Here is a 15,495-nt window from a genome sequence, read left to right as displayed (position 1 = left end):
TAAGCTTGCAAAACATAGTTTCATCATAAGTCTCCTAACAACCCCAAGACACTTAATCACACTTCTAAGCAGAAAACTGTTTGTAACTTCCCTTTATAAAGAATATTCTAGAGCTAGCACTGTGTGCATGACAAAGATGTGTAGCTACTGACTTACTGTAAAATAAGAAAGAAAGAAGGAGAGAGGATGGGAGGGAGGGAGGGGACGGAAGAAGGAAGGGAGGGGGGAGGGGGAGGGAAGAAGGAAGGGAGGGAGGAAAGGGAAAAGAAAGAAAGAGGAAAGGAAAGGAGAAGACATGAGAGAAGAGGAAAGGAAAGAAAAGGAAAACACTTCAATTGTATTAGGCAACTCCACGTTGTTGGTATGGGATAAGAAAAGAAAAGAGAAGCAGAAACTCATCTCACTGTATCCTGTGGCCACTGAATAAATAATCATAAATATTCAGTCACCAAAGATGTGCACAAGTGTCAGAAGTTTCTTATTTCTTTTCTCCCACTCCAACATCAAGTCTTCAAAGTCATGTGCTTCATTTAAAAAATAACACATTTGATTGTATAACATTTTGTGTATTGAAAATTAACATTACAGAAGTATTTCAATGTACAGATGGTCCCAACTTATGATGATTCAACTATACGATGGTGCAGAAGTGATCCACCTTCATTAGAAACTACACTTCAGATTTTGAATTTTGACTTTTTTCCTGGACTAATGATATGTGGTAAGATACACTCTCATGATGTTGAGCAGCAGCAAGGAGCTGCAACTCCAGTAACCACGTGATCACAAGGGTAAACAAACAATACACTTACAACCATTCTGTACCCAGGCAGCCATTCTGTTTTTCACTTTCATACCGTATTCAATAAATTACATGAGATATTCAGCACTTTACTAGAAAATAGGTTTTGTGTTAGATGCTTTTGCCAAATTATAGGCTAATGTAAGCATGTAAGTATTCTGAGCATGTTTAAGGTAGGCTAGGTTATGCTATGATGTTCTGGAAGTTACATGAATTAAGTGCATTTTCAACATATACTATTTTCAACTTTCAGTGGGTTTATCAGGACATAATCCCACTGTAAGTCAAAGAAGATCTGTGTACAAAACTAGAAGGAAAAGTGACCTATCACTCAGCTTTAACAATCTTCATCACATGGCCAATGGTGTTTCAGTATACTCCCTTACTATTACATTATTTAAAATCAACCCAAGACAACATATTCCTTTTGTAAATATTTTATTATGCATTTCTAAAAGCTAAGGGCTTTTCAAAAGCATGAATACCAATATCATATCAAAGTGAATTAACCCTTTATCTTATAAAATACCCAGCCAATATTTGCATTTATCCAGTTATCTCATAAATATTTTTTTATTTGGTTGGTTGATTTTGCCATTTGCTTGAACTAGGATCCAAATAAGGCCCAGATAATATAATCTTTTAATAAGCATCTTAAGTCTTTCATCTTTCAATCTTTGGGTTCTATCTTTCTCTGTTTTTTCTTTTTTTTGGTAATGTTTGTTATTGTTGCTGTTGAAAAAAATTAGATTTTTTATCATGTTTAGTTTGCCATGGTCTGAATTTTGCTGATCATAATCTTTTGATACTTTTTCTTTTTTTTTTAATAAAGAGCTTGACAAGTTTAATAGCTATTTATCTTTTTTAACAATTACTCTGATAGTTCTAATGATTCATGCAGAAGCAAACGTTACATTAATCATGGAGCCTGGCACAGCAGGTATATGGTAAAACATAAGGAATATTATTTAATTTCTACCACATCATAAAGGATCTACTATAGGTTACTGTGTGATACCTGCTTAATTCAGTCTGAGTTTCAGCTTCTATCTGCCGATCTGTACAATTCTTTTTTCTTTTGGCAGGTGTATAATATCGATACTGTGACAGGAAAGATTTGGCTTCTGTTTTTAAAGTGCGTGGGGTGAATGGCAAATGTCTGTTAGAAAAGTGTTCAGAATGTTTGTCCAAAAGGTCCCCATTGGGTGCTTTTTAAATTACTAACTGAAACTTCTGGGAACCGGGGAATGTGCCCCTGGGCCCTCTGCCGTAGGAGGTTCCAGAGGATGGTTTCTTGGACCCCGAGGCAGCGTAATCCATGCTGGACATGGAGCCACTAGAGTTCTTCTCAGTACAATTCGTGAGGACCTTCTGAGACTTAGGTAGACTTAGTCTCTCGGAAGAAGTTACTGGTGACCGTGTAAAAGATGGAAATTCATTCACTTCTTCGATTAATAAGCCGTTTTCATTCTGTGGTTCTCCTGAAGGCTTTTGTAGAGTGTTAGGTAATGATTTGGAATGACTTTTAGAATGCACTGTAGTCTTAGTAAATTTCAACTCCCTTCCACACCTTGCTAATTCCTTTTTGAGTTTCTCTCTTTGTTGTTGGTCTGCATATTTGATGCTGGCAGTCATGCTTAGTGGAACTGAGCAGTCTACTGCAGTGTTACTTTTGGTGCTCAAGTGTCCTTTAAATAGGCATGATGGACCAAATGTGGGAAGGACAGAGGTTGCTCTGACTCTCCAGCTGGCGTCCATGCTCGGGTCCTCCTGCGGCCACACCGCGGGGACTTGGGGCGTCCCCTTCGGCCCTTCCCAGGGCCGGGCCCACTCCCCGCTGCAGAGGTTCGGCCCTTTTGATACTTTTTCACACATTTTTCTGTCCCTTTTTGTACCTGAAAATAAATTAGAAGTTTGATCAAGAGGCTTAATCAGATTCCATTTCAATGTCATATAAGAGGGATGACATTGTATATTTCCACTAGGAGTGCAAGTTTGAATATCACTCTTTTTGGTGTACCAACCATTGAGGATCATTGTCTGGATCCATTAACTCATGAGGAGTTGAAAAAATATGTATATTCTAATTATTTCCTTTATTTTCTTACATTATCAATAATATGTCTCTAAATTAACTTCAATTTATTAACTATTTCAGATCATGCCTGGTGACTCAGACAATAAAGAATATGCCTGCAATGAGGGAGACCAGGATGGCATCCCTGGGTTGGGAAGATTCCCTGGAGAAGGGAATGGCAACCCACTCCAGTATTCTTGCCTGGAGAATCCCATGGAAGGAGGAATCTGGCAAGCCACAGTTCATGGGTCACAAAGAGTCAGACACAACTGGGCGACTAACAAAACACTTATTAACTATTTGGCTAAAGGATTAAGGTATTTAATAAAGACAATTAAGATATTAAGATATTTAATAAAAGGCAAGGTAAATGATTGCTTTTTTTTTTTTATCTTGTAGGATGTTCTGAATTTTTTTGTTATAAATTTCCAAAGAAAGCAAAATAGGATCCTTTCACATGCAATAAGAACTTGTGGATTTTTAAAAAATCATTTTATTTCTTTATTTCTAGCTGTGCTGGGTCTTCATCACTGCAGGCAAGCGGGGGTACTCTCTAGTTGCTGTCCCCAGTCTTCTCACTGCTGTGGCTTCTCTTGCTGTGGAGAATGGCCTTGAGGGCACGCAGGCTCAGTAGTCGTGGCTCCCAGGCTCTAAACCACAAGCTCAATAGTTGTGCTGCATGGGCCCAGTTGCTCAAAGTCATTTGAGATCCTCCCAGATCAGGGATCAAAACTGTATCTCCTGCACTGGCAGGAGGACTCTATTAGCCACCAGGGAAGCCCAGAACTTCTGGATTTAACAACATTTGATATATATTTAATCTATAGCAGTGATTATTCTTGTTGATGTTTAAAATGTTCCAGTTTGGCCAGTGAGTGGTTTCTTAAGCTTTGAGAGGTTTCTTGACATGTAGTCATGACCCATATTCATGACAAGTATCCATGAACAGTAGTCTTTGAAAATCAATTTATTTTCTTTAATGTCAAGATATTCTGGAATCACCATGTGCCCTATATTCAGAATCAGCAATTTCTCTAAGATGGGCCAGCTACTTATAGTGAGAAATAGTAAATACTGATCCCCATTTGTGTACCAGGGATGCTTGGTGCCCTGGTTTGTTTCAGGTTTCAAGCAATTTTCAGTGGGTGGAACTAGGAAATATGTATTTTAAGGATAAGGTACCTGAAACCTTGAAACTTTTTCAATTCAAGGCTGGAGTTTTTATATAACTTCAAAAATCTTCTATATGTTTGCGCTACTCCAGGAAAAAAAAAAAGTCTTTGTTCTTGATGAACTCTCACAATTATTCATCTGTTTTATCTAATGCATGTGCGTGCTAAGTTCCTTCAGGTGTGTCTGACTCTTTGTGATCCCATGTAACATAGCTCACCAGGCTCCTCTGTCCATTGGATTCTCCAGGAAAAAATACTAGTGTGTGTTTCTGTGTCCTTCTCCTGGGGATTCTTCTGACCCAGGGATCAAACCTACATCTCTTGTGTCTACCTGCATTGGCAGGTGGGTTCTTTACTACTAGTACCACCTGGGAAGTCCTGTTTTATCTTATAGTACATTGATAAATTGATAACACTCCAAGAAAAATCAAGAACTAACACAAAAGATATTGCTACAGAGAAAAATCTGCTGAGAGATGTTTTAGTTGCTCAATACTTAAGTTCTATAACAGCAGAGTCAAAAAATTGTTTTACAGCATTTTAAAGGCAAATATTTTCTACTTTATTTTTATTTAATTTTCATGATTCTTTTTAAAATTAAAATTTTATTACAATTATGCAATATGATTCATGTTATAAATTCAACAACAGTATGTTCCCAGAAATCTGTATTCTACTTTATTCTTATTCTCTCAAATTTATTTATTTACTTTTATAATTAATTTTTCTAATTTATACTTTTTTCTTCCATTTTTTCTTTAATGTGCGTAGATATTTGAATATGGCTAGAAGTGTGAGTTTATACATATGTATCAGTATATATTTATATGAGGAGGGCATGGCAACTCACTCTAGTATTCTTATCTGGAGAGCTGTTTGGACAGAAGAGCCTGGTGGGCTACAGTCCACAGGTTTGCAAAGAGTTGAACATGACTGCAGTGGCTTAGCATGCACACATATATTTATATATTATATATTAAAACTGTAACACATACATATATATTAATTGTCAAGGTCCTTCTTCCCCAGTGATTTTCCATTCACTCAGCTGAAAGCTTATTCTCTGTAGCCCTATATCCTACTTCTATCTAGTATCAGAATTATCTTTTTTGTTGTTGCCCATATTTGGATATTAACAATTAACATTAAATAATGACACAAATTCACTGACCTCCTAAACATGTGAAACTTCATACAACTATGCTTTGATCAATCATAAACATATATATTAATATCATATATAACTCCCAGCATCCCAAAATGGAATAAAGCAGTTCCTTCCTCAATCTTTGTTTTGTGCTACAGTCTTGCAAGTAAAGACTGAAGATTTCATTTAATGGAAGCATGGCGTTGGTTTAGTTGTGAAGTTGTGTCTGACTCTTGCAATCCCATGGACTGTAGCCTGCCAGGTTCCTCTGCCCATGGGATTCTCCAGGCGAGAATATCGGAGTGGATTGCCATTTCCTTCTCTAGAGGATCTTCCCAATCCAGGAATCAAACCCTGGTCTCCTGCATTGCAGGCAGATTCTTTATCAAATGAGCTATGAGGAACAAAAAATTCAAACACCCTACTTTTCAACTTGATATGAAATTCCAGAGATCATTTCCTATTTGTATGTTATATTTCTCTCTCTTTTTTTAAAGTTGACCTATTATGGTCAACTTTTATAATTATGAAATTATTATAATTTCAAAGAGGAACCTATTAAAAATTCAGTATAATGCATTCAACCCATACCCAAAAGATGAACAACTGTACTGGTCATAGAATCATGATGTTAGAAATAACGCTGAAAATAACAGTCATGAAAAGTATCACTTTTCATAATTTTACTATTGTATCTTTGGGATAGGCTTTTAGTTCCAGAGTTATAAATCTTATGGAGAGGCTGTATTATTTTTGCAGTCCACACCTACAACATATGAGTGTTTGTTTTCATGCAGCTGTACCCAAAGTAGAAAAATTTTGATAATTTGCTAAATAAGTCATATTGTCAGTGTAGTTTTAGCTTTCATTTCTCTTACTTTGATCAAACTGACAGTTTTTCACACATGAAAGAGAAATTTGAAGTTAAATTTCTTTTTCTATTGACCTTCTTTCCTTGTCTCTAGTTATAGTGTTGTTGACCATCTTATTCTTTATTTGCAGAAACATTTTACGTATTACTAATATCAATTATTTTCTTTAATTTCTAAGACCACTTGGATCTGGCCATTTTTTTGAATACTAAACAATTCTCTCAACAAAATACCTGTTCTAGAATGTAACTTTAATTTAGAGTGAGGAAAATGTTTCCCACATTTTTATCACTGAATCTTTTAAACAGAAGATAAATATTTACATCCCCAAGCTCTGTAACAATAAGAGTATAGTCACATGACATAACCAAGCTTAAAAAAAACCTAAAGAAGCAGATACTTCTCATAATCTATCTTCAGGAAAGGGCCCAGTCTAATGAACATGGCAGTGTATAATGGATAGCATCAGTTAGAAGAACTGTGTGCCCTCGGACAGCATCTGTGGGTCATGGTTGATAGTAACATTAGTGTTATTAGAACTCCAAACTTTTATCCTTTGAACAATTCTACTAAATTATATCATGTAACTAATGTTGATCCAGATTAGAAAAGGCAGAGGGACCAGAGATCAAATTGCCAACATCTGTTGGATTATCAAAAAAGCAAGAGAGCTCCAGAAAAACATATATTTCTGCTTTATTGACTATGCCAAAGCCTTTGACTGTGTGGATCACAATAAACTGTGGAAAATTCTTCAAGAGATGGGAATACCAGACCACCTTACCTGGCTTTTGAAAAACAGGAAGCAAAAGTTAGAACTGGACATGGAACAACAGACTGGTTCCAAATAGGGAAAGGAGTATGTCAAGGCTGTATGTTGTCACCATGCTTATTTAACTTTTATGCAGAATACTTCATGAGAAATGCTGGGGTGGATGAAGCACAAGCTAGGATCAAGATTGCCGGGAGAGATATCAGTAAGCTCAGATATGCAGATGACACCACCCTTACGGCAGAAAGCAAAGAACTAAAGAGCCTCTTGATGAAAGTGAAAGAGAAGAGTGAAAAAGTTGACTTACAATTCAACATTCAGAAGATCATGGCATGTGGTCCCATAACTTCATGGCAAATAGATGGGGACACAGTGGAAACAGTGACAGACTTTATTTTGGGGGGCTCCAAAATCACTGCAGATGGTGACTGCAGCCATGAAATTAAAAGACCCTTGCTCCTTGGAAAAAAAGTTACGACCAACCTGGACAGTATATTAAAAAGCAGAGGCATTACTTTGCCAACAAAGGTCTAGTCAAATCTATGGTTTTTCCAGTAGTCTTGTATGGATGTTGAGAGTTGGACTATAAAGAAAGATGAGTGCTGAAGAATTGATGCTTTTGAACAGTGGTGTTGGAGAAGACTTAAGAGTCCTTGGATTGCAAGGAGATCCAACCAGTCCATCCTAAAGGAAATCAGTCCTGAATATTCATTGGAAGGACTGATGCTGAAGCTGAAACTCCAATACTTTGGCCACCTGATGTGAAGAACTGACTCATTTGAAGAGACTTTGATTCTGGGAAAGATTGAAGGTGGGAGGAGAAGGGGATAACAGAGGATGAGATGGTTGGATGACATCACTGACTCAATGGACATGAGTTTGAGGAAACTCTTGGAGTTGGTGATGGACAGGGAGGCCTAGGGTCCTGCAGTCCATGGGGTCACACAGAGTTGGACATGACTGAGTGACTGAACTGAACTGAACTGAACTGACTGAAACTATAGTTGGTTAACTACCAACTATGATGGATATAGATATTGGCACCTGAGATGGATTACTGTAGGTAACAGATTCTTATGAAATGAGATTCTGATACTTCTTATGTTTTTGTGAGTCTGAAGGGCTTTAAATTCAGCCAGGAAAAGATGAGAATCCAGTAGGCTTTGGCATGAAAGGGGCAAATGCATGTTTTAGAACAAAGCCTCTTTGTGTTTGCCTATCAAATATACGGTCTTAGGAGAAATCAGTAGGTTCTACCAAAGAATAGTGTGTGGGACATAGAGAATAACAATATACGGTATGTGTTAGGTCTTCTAATTAAACTACAGAGTTTAAATAAATAAGTTCATTTGAAGTATAGTCTGATAACCAGTAACTTTCTCTGACTTGATATGGAAGCTCTATTGTAACTTCCAAAGGGCTGAGTTTATCCAGAATTCAAAATTTAAGCACCCAAATTGTCAAGGTTCAATTGTCAAATTATATCATTTGAATACTTAGAGTTGTCAAATTTTAATTTTTTTCTTTACTTTTTATTTTGAAATTATTTCAGACTTACAGAAAAGTTGTGGAGATCTGTCAACTCTTCATAATGAAGCTAAGGCATTTCTTGGGAAAACATCAGTGACCTGAGAATTGAAAAATGAGCAAATGTGGGATTTAGAGGAATCAAATGAATGTCCCAGCTCTCCCTAATTCCCACTCCCCTGCAGAGACAGCTTCTTCCCCACCAGAAGATGAGGCAGTATTAGCTTTGCTTAATGACCATGGGGCAGACTTCACAAAAGAAAGCATATATTAGGCTGAACTCTCAAACTTTTCTGTCTTGCAGCACTCTGAACCCATAATTAAACTCATATCTCAGTATACTCTGTAGCAGACTATAGTACAAATACATAATGGAATACTATAATACTTAGCCATACAAAGAGTGAAATAATACCATTTTCAACAACATGGATATAACTAAAGATTATCATTCTAAGTGAAGTAAGTCAGAAAGAAAGACAAATACATGGTATCACTTATATGTGCAATCTAAAATACAATACAGATGAACATATCTATGAAACAGTAACAGAATCATGTACATAGAGAACAGTCTTATGGATGCTAAGAGGGAGGGAGTTGGTCTAGGGATGGAGGGAGAGGTTAGGGTTAGCATATGTCACTTTTATATATCAAATGGATAAAGAACAAGGTCCTACTGTATAGCACAGAGAACTATATTCAATATCCTGTGAGAAACCATAATGGAAAAGTATATATATGTGTGTGTGTGTGTGTGTGTAGTATATGTATGTGTGTTAGTTGCTCAGTTGTGTCTGACTCTTTGCAACACCATGGACAGTAACCTGCCAAGACTCCTCTGTCCATGGAATTTTCCATTCAAGAATGCTGGAGTGGGTATCTTACAGGGGATCTTACTGACCAAGGGTTTGAACCTGGATCTCCTGCATTGCGGGCAGATGTTTTACCATCAGAGCCACCAGGGAAGCCATATATATATTATATATATATTATGTTAAATAATATATATATGTTAAAATAATATATATGTGTATATTTATCCTCTATATGATGCTAAATATTCTAAAACATTTCTAAAACAAGTTTTGAATGCTGCATGTTAAAAATAACAATAATTGAATAAATAAATATTAATAATAAAATGGATTCTGATGGTGTTAAGACATGGAAGCTAGAATTTTATATCAAGTGAATAGAACAACATGAATATACTTGTTAGAGTTTACAGTTTAACATGCTTGCTCTTGCCATCAGGAGAGGTTTTTCTCATTTATTCATTTGAAGATCTGAAACAAGAAATCTCAAAGCTCTTCCACAATATGTGAATTTGAGATGCTAGGGATTTATGAGTATTAGGTGAAGAAGGAATTTATTATTTTTAAAGAATTAAAAAAAAACAACTCAGAACAACAACAAAAAAGAATAATGTATTTATCATGTGTATTTATCCATGTTGAGCCATTCACCAACCTCTGACTTTTACCTCAGACACTGTTCCATGACACTGAGGAGAGTGCCAGAATCTCTGCAACACCATATTGTTTCTCCCTTAGACTAAAGGTAAATGAGCAACTCTGTAATTAAAATATTCTTGTGGCTATTGTGCTTTAGTGCTCAGCTTTTATTTCTATCTCTTTTGATACTTAGCTTGACTTGCAGAGAACTGAAGGCTAAAATCTGTTTTGTTTTGTTTGTCCTCACAAGACTCCACTAGAGCTGTTCTGGATTTAGTTTGTTTTATCAAAGATATGCACTCCAGACAGATGTGTAAGGTAGAACTGACACAGAGGCAACATATTCCATATCTTGGAAGGCAGCTTGCACTTAAAAAAATATGTAAGTGGCAAAGTTTTATGGAAGTCTTGTAATTATAGTCTGGAAAACTGGAGTCTGGATGCTGGCAAAATACTCTCTGTCTTCAAGTACCCTTTCTACTCTAGTTATGAAGTTGTAACCTCTATGGAGTTAGACTGTTTAAAGTCACCCTTAGGTGGTGAAAGTTATTTGTAATTTCTGGTCCCAGAATTTGTGACTCAAGAACTTTCTTCTGCTCTACTTTGAGTGGGAAATAATCCTGGCTATTGGCTTTGGAAACATTTCACCTCACTGAAGGGGTAAATTGTAGTCTTCTAGTAGGACGTTCCCACACTGCAATTAGTTGCTTCTGGACTAGAAGTTCATAGTAAAACTATGAGAATAGTTATTCATGAAAGGGAAATGTCACATCCAATCAATGGACAAATTTACCTTCTGATGGAAAAAAAAAAAGCAACATGCTGAAAACCTGAGCAGCAATTCAACTACTGCATATAGAATTTGATTCCACTGGATGTTTTACAAAAACAGTGTTCCAATGGGGAATGTTATCTACAAGTTTGATTTTACACATAAAAGAGCATGATTCTGTGATGGAACTTAAAAGATGGGCAAATTCAAAAGCCTGTAGCAGCAATTCACCATGATTACAGCAAACTGTTGGCAGCACATGGTAGTGTATATTCAATGTAACTGATTAAGCTCAGGTTCTTTGCCAGAGAATATGTCATTCTGAGATCCACTGAAATATACCTCTCTTGTGATCTGAGTGCTAATGTTAATAGTTCATATAGATAGGTCCCTTGACTCCTCAAGGACTGTATTATTCAAAGGATATCCATCAGTTCAGTTCAGTTGCTCATTTGTGTCCGACTCTTTGCGACTTCATGGACTGCAGTATGCCAGGCTTCCCTGTCCATCACTAATACCCACAGCTTGCTCATACTCATGTCTATCAAGTTGGTGATGCCATCCAGCCATCTTATTCTCTGTAGTCCCCTTTGCCTCCTGCCTTCATTCTGTCCCCACATTAGAGACTTATCCAGTGAGTCAGTTCTTCCCATCAGGTGGCCAAAGTATTGGAGCTTCAGCTTCATTATCAGTTCTTCCAATGAATATTCAGGACTGATTTACTTTAGGATTGACTAGTTCAATCTCCTTGCATTCCAAAGGACTCTCAGGAGTCTTCTCCAACACAAGAGTTAAAAAGCATCAATTCTTCGGTGCTCAGCTTTCTTTATGGTCCAACTCTCACTTCCATACATGACTACTGGAAAAACCATAACTTTGACTAGACAGACCTTTCTCGGCAAAGTAACATCTCTGCTTTTTAATATGCTGTCTAGCTTTTAAAATGTTTAATATGTTTGTCATAGCTTTTCTTCCAAGGAGCAAGTATCTTTTAATTTCATGGCTGCAATGATTCTGGAGCCCCTAAAACTAGAGTCTCTCACTGTTTCCAGGCTTCTCTGATAGAACAGTTGGTAAATAAATCCACCTGTGATGCAGGAGACCCAGTCCTATTCCTGGGTCCAGAATATCCCCTGGAGAAAGGATAGGCTAACCACTCCAGTATTCTTGGGCTTCCCTTGTGGCTCAGCCGGTAACTTGCAATGCTGGAGACCAGGGTTTGATCCCTGGGTTGGCTGGAGAAGGGAAAGGCTACCCACTCCAGTATTCTTAACTGGAGAATTCCATGGACTGGATAGTGAATCAGACATGACTCAGCAACTTTCACTCAGACTGTTTCCATCGTTTCCCTATCTATCTTCCATGAAGTGATGGGACTGGATACCATGATCTTAGTTTTTGAATGTTGAGTTTTAAGCCAGTTTTTTCACTTTCTTCTTTTGCTTTCATCAAGAGACTCTTTAGGTTAATCCTAAGGGAAATCAGTTCTGAATATTCACTGGAATAACTGATGCTGAAGCTGAAGCTCCAATACTTTTACCACCTGTTGGGAAGAACTGACTCATTGGAAAAGCTCTTGATGCTGCAAAAAATTGAAGGCAGAAGGAGAATGGGACTACAGAGGATGAAATGGTTGGATGGCATCACCGACTGGATGTACATGAGTTTGAGCAAGCTCCGGGAGTTGGCGATGGACACGGAAGACTAGTGTGCCATAGTCCATGGGGTCATAAAGAGTAGGACATGACTGAATGACTGAACTTAATAGGTTCTTTAGTTTCTCTTTGCTTTTTGCCATAAGAGTGGTGTCACCTGCATATCTGAGGTTATTGATATTTCTCCCTGCAATCTTGATTCCAGGCTGTGCTTCATCCAGTCAAGTATTTTGGATGATTTACTCTGTATAAAAGTTAAATAAGCAGGGTGACAATATACAGCCTTGAATTACTCCTTTCCCAATTTGGAATCAGTCCATTGTTTCTTATCTAGTTCTAACTGTTGTTTCTTGACCTGCATACAGATTTTTAGGAGCCATATAAGGTAGTCTGCTATTCCCATCCCTTTAAGAATTTTCACAATTTGTTGTTGTACACACAGTCAAAAGGTTTAGTGTAGTCAATGAAGCAGAAGTAGATGATTTCTGGAATTTTGCCTTTGCCTTTTCTATGATCCAACAGATATTAACAATTTGATCTCTGGTTCCTCTTCCTTTTCTAAATCCAGCTTGGACATCTGGAATTTCTCAGTTCATGAACTGTTGAAATCTTGTTTGGAAAATTTTGAGCATTACTTTGCTAGTGTGTGATATGCATGCAATTATGTGGTATTTGAACATTCTTTGGTGTTGCCTTTCTTTGGAACTGGAATGAAAACTGACCCTTTCCAGTTTTCCACTACTGAGTTTTCCAAATTTGCTGGCATATTGAATGCAGCATTTTAACAGCATCATTATTTAGGATTTGAAATAGCTCAGCTGGAATTCGATCACCTCCACTAGCTTTGTTCATAGTGATGCCCCCTTGATTTCACAATCCAGGATGCCTGGCTCTAGGTGAGTGATAACACCATTGTGATTATCTGGTCATTAAGATCTCTTTTGTATAGTTCTTCTGTGTATTCTTCTCACCTCTTCTTAATATCTTCTGCTTCTGTTAGGTCCATGCCATTTCTGTCCTTTATTGTGCCCATCTTTGTATGCAATGTTCCCTTGGTATTTCTAATTTTCTTGTAGAGGATCTCTAGTCTTACCCATTCTATTGTTTTCTTCTATTTCTTTGCATTGATCACTTAGGAAGGCTTTCTTATGTCTCCTTGCTATTCTTTAGAACTCTATATACAAATGGGAATGTGCTTAGTCACTCAGTTGTGTCAGACTCTTTGCAACCCCATGGACTGTAGCCTGCCAGGCTCCTCTGCCCATGGGTATTCTCCAAGCAAGAATACTGGAGTGGGTTGCATGCCCTCCTCCAGGGGATCTTCACAACCCAGGGACTGAACCCAGATCTCCTGCATTGCAGGCATATCTTTCCTTTTCTCCTTTGCCTTTAGTTTCTCTTCTTTTCTCAGTTATTTGTAAGGCCTCCTCAGACAACCATTTTGCCTTTCTACATTTTTTTTTCCTTGAGGATGATCTTGATCTCTGCCTCCTGTACAATGTCATGAACCTCTGTCCATCGTTCTTCAGGCACACTGTCTATCAGATCTAATCCCTTGAATCTATTTGTCACATGCACTGTTTAATTGTAAGGGATTTGATTATGTCATACCTGAATGGTCTAGTGGTTTTCCCTACTTTCCACAATTTAAGTATGAATTTGGCAATAAGGAGCTCATGATCTGAGCCATAGTCAGCTCCTGGTCTTGCTTTCACTTACTGTATAGAGCTTCTCCATCTTTGGCTGCAAGATATATAATCAATTTGATTTCAGTATTGACCTCTGGTGATGTCCATGTGTAGAGTCGTCCCTTGTGTTTTTTGAAGTGGTGTTTGCTTTGAGTTTGAGTAAACTCTGGGAGCTGGTGATGGACAGGGAGGCCTGGTGTGCTGCGATTCATGGGGTCGCAAAGAGTCGGACACGACTGAGCAACTGAACTGAACTGAACTTGCTATGACCAGTGCGTTCTCTTGGCAAATCTCTGTTAACCTTTGCCTGCTTCATTTTGTACTCCAAGACCAAATTTGCTTGTTCCTCCAGGTATCTCTTGACGTCCTACTTTTGCACTCCAGTACCCTGTGATGCAAAGAATACTGTTTTTTTGTTTTATTTTTTTCTTTTTTTTTTTGGTGTTAGTTATAGGAGGTAATTGCAACTAATCATTGAGCAACTATCAAGAGTAGAATATTGGATCCCACCGAAAAAAGATAACCCATGTCCAAGGGCAAAGGAGAAGCCCCAAGAATGTGGTAGGAGGGGTGAAATTGTGTTTAGAATCAAGCCCCATGACTGCCAGAGACACTCAGAGGGTTCCAACAAAACCTTGTGTGCACCAGGACTCAGGGATCCCACAAGAGACTGAGCTAGACCCGCCTTTCTGTATTTGAGTGTCTCCTGCAGAGGCATGGTTCATCAGTGACCTGCCATGGGGACAGGGGCTCTGGCTGCAGAAGACCTGGGAGGCATGACCCGAGAATCCCACCACAGAACCACTGAGCAAACAATCCGCAAACTGGAGAACAATTATACCAAAGAATTTCTTGCACTGTTGTGAAAGTTTTAGGGCCCACAACTGATTTCTAAACCTGGGGATCTGACAAAGAGGCTGAGAACCCCCAGGGAATTTGACTTTGAAGGTCAGTGGGATGGGATTACAGAACTTCCTCAGGACTGGGGAAACAGATTCTTGGTGGGCACAAACAAAATCTTGTGTGCACCAGGATCCAGGAGAAAGGAGCAGTGACCCCACAAGATACTGGGCCAGGATTCCCTATGAGTATCCAGGAGTCTCTGGTAGAGGTGTGGTTCAACAGTGGCCTTGGATCACAGCCTTGTCTAACTCAATAAAACTATGAGCCATGCCTTGCAGGGCCACCCATGATGAACAAGTCATGGTGGAGAGTCCCAACAAAACATGGTCCACTGGAGAAGGGAATGCAAACCACTTCAGTATTCTTACCCCATGAATGGTGTGAGAAGGCCAAAAGATATGACACTGACAGATGAACTCCCCAGGTTGGTAGGTGCCCAATATGCTACTGCAGAAGAGTGGAGAAACAGCTCCAGAAAGAATGAATAGGCTTAGCCAAAGTGAAAACAACACCCAGTTGTGGATGTGACTGGTGGTGGAAGTAAAGTCCAATGCTGTAAAGAACAATATTGCATAGGAACCTGGAATGTCAGGTCCATGAATCAAGATAAATTGAAAGTGTTCAAATAGAAGATGTCAAGAGTGAACATTG

Source organism: Cervus canadensis, chromosome 9 (genome assembly GCF_019320065.1).
Source record: "Cervus canadensis isolate Bull #8, Minnesota chromosome 9, ASM1932006v1, whole genome shotgun sequence".
Lineage (NCBI taxonomy): Eukaryota > Metazoa > Chordata > Mammalia > Artiodactyla > Cervidae > Cervus > Cervus canadensis.
Note: the sequence above shows the minus strand (reverse complement) of the source record.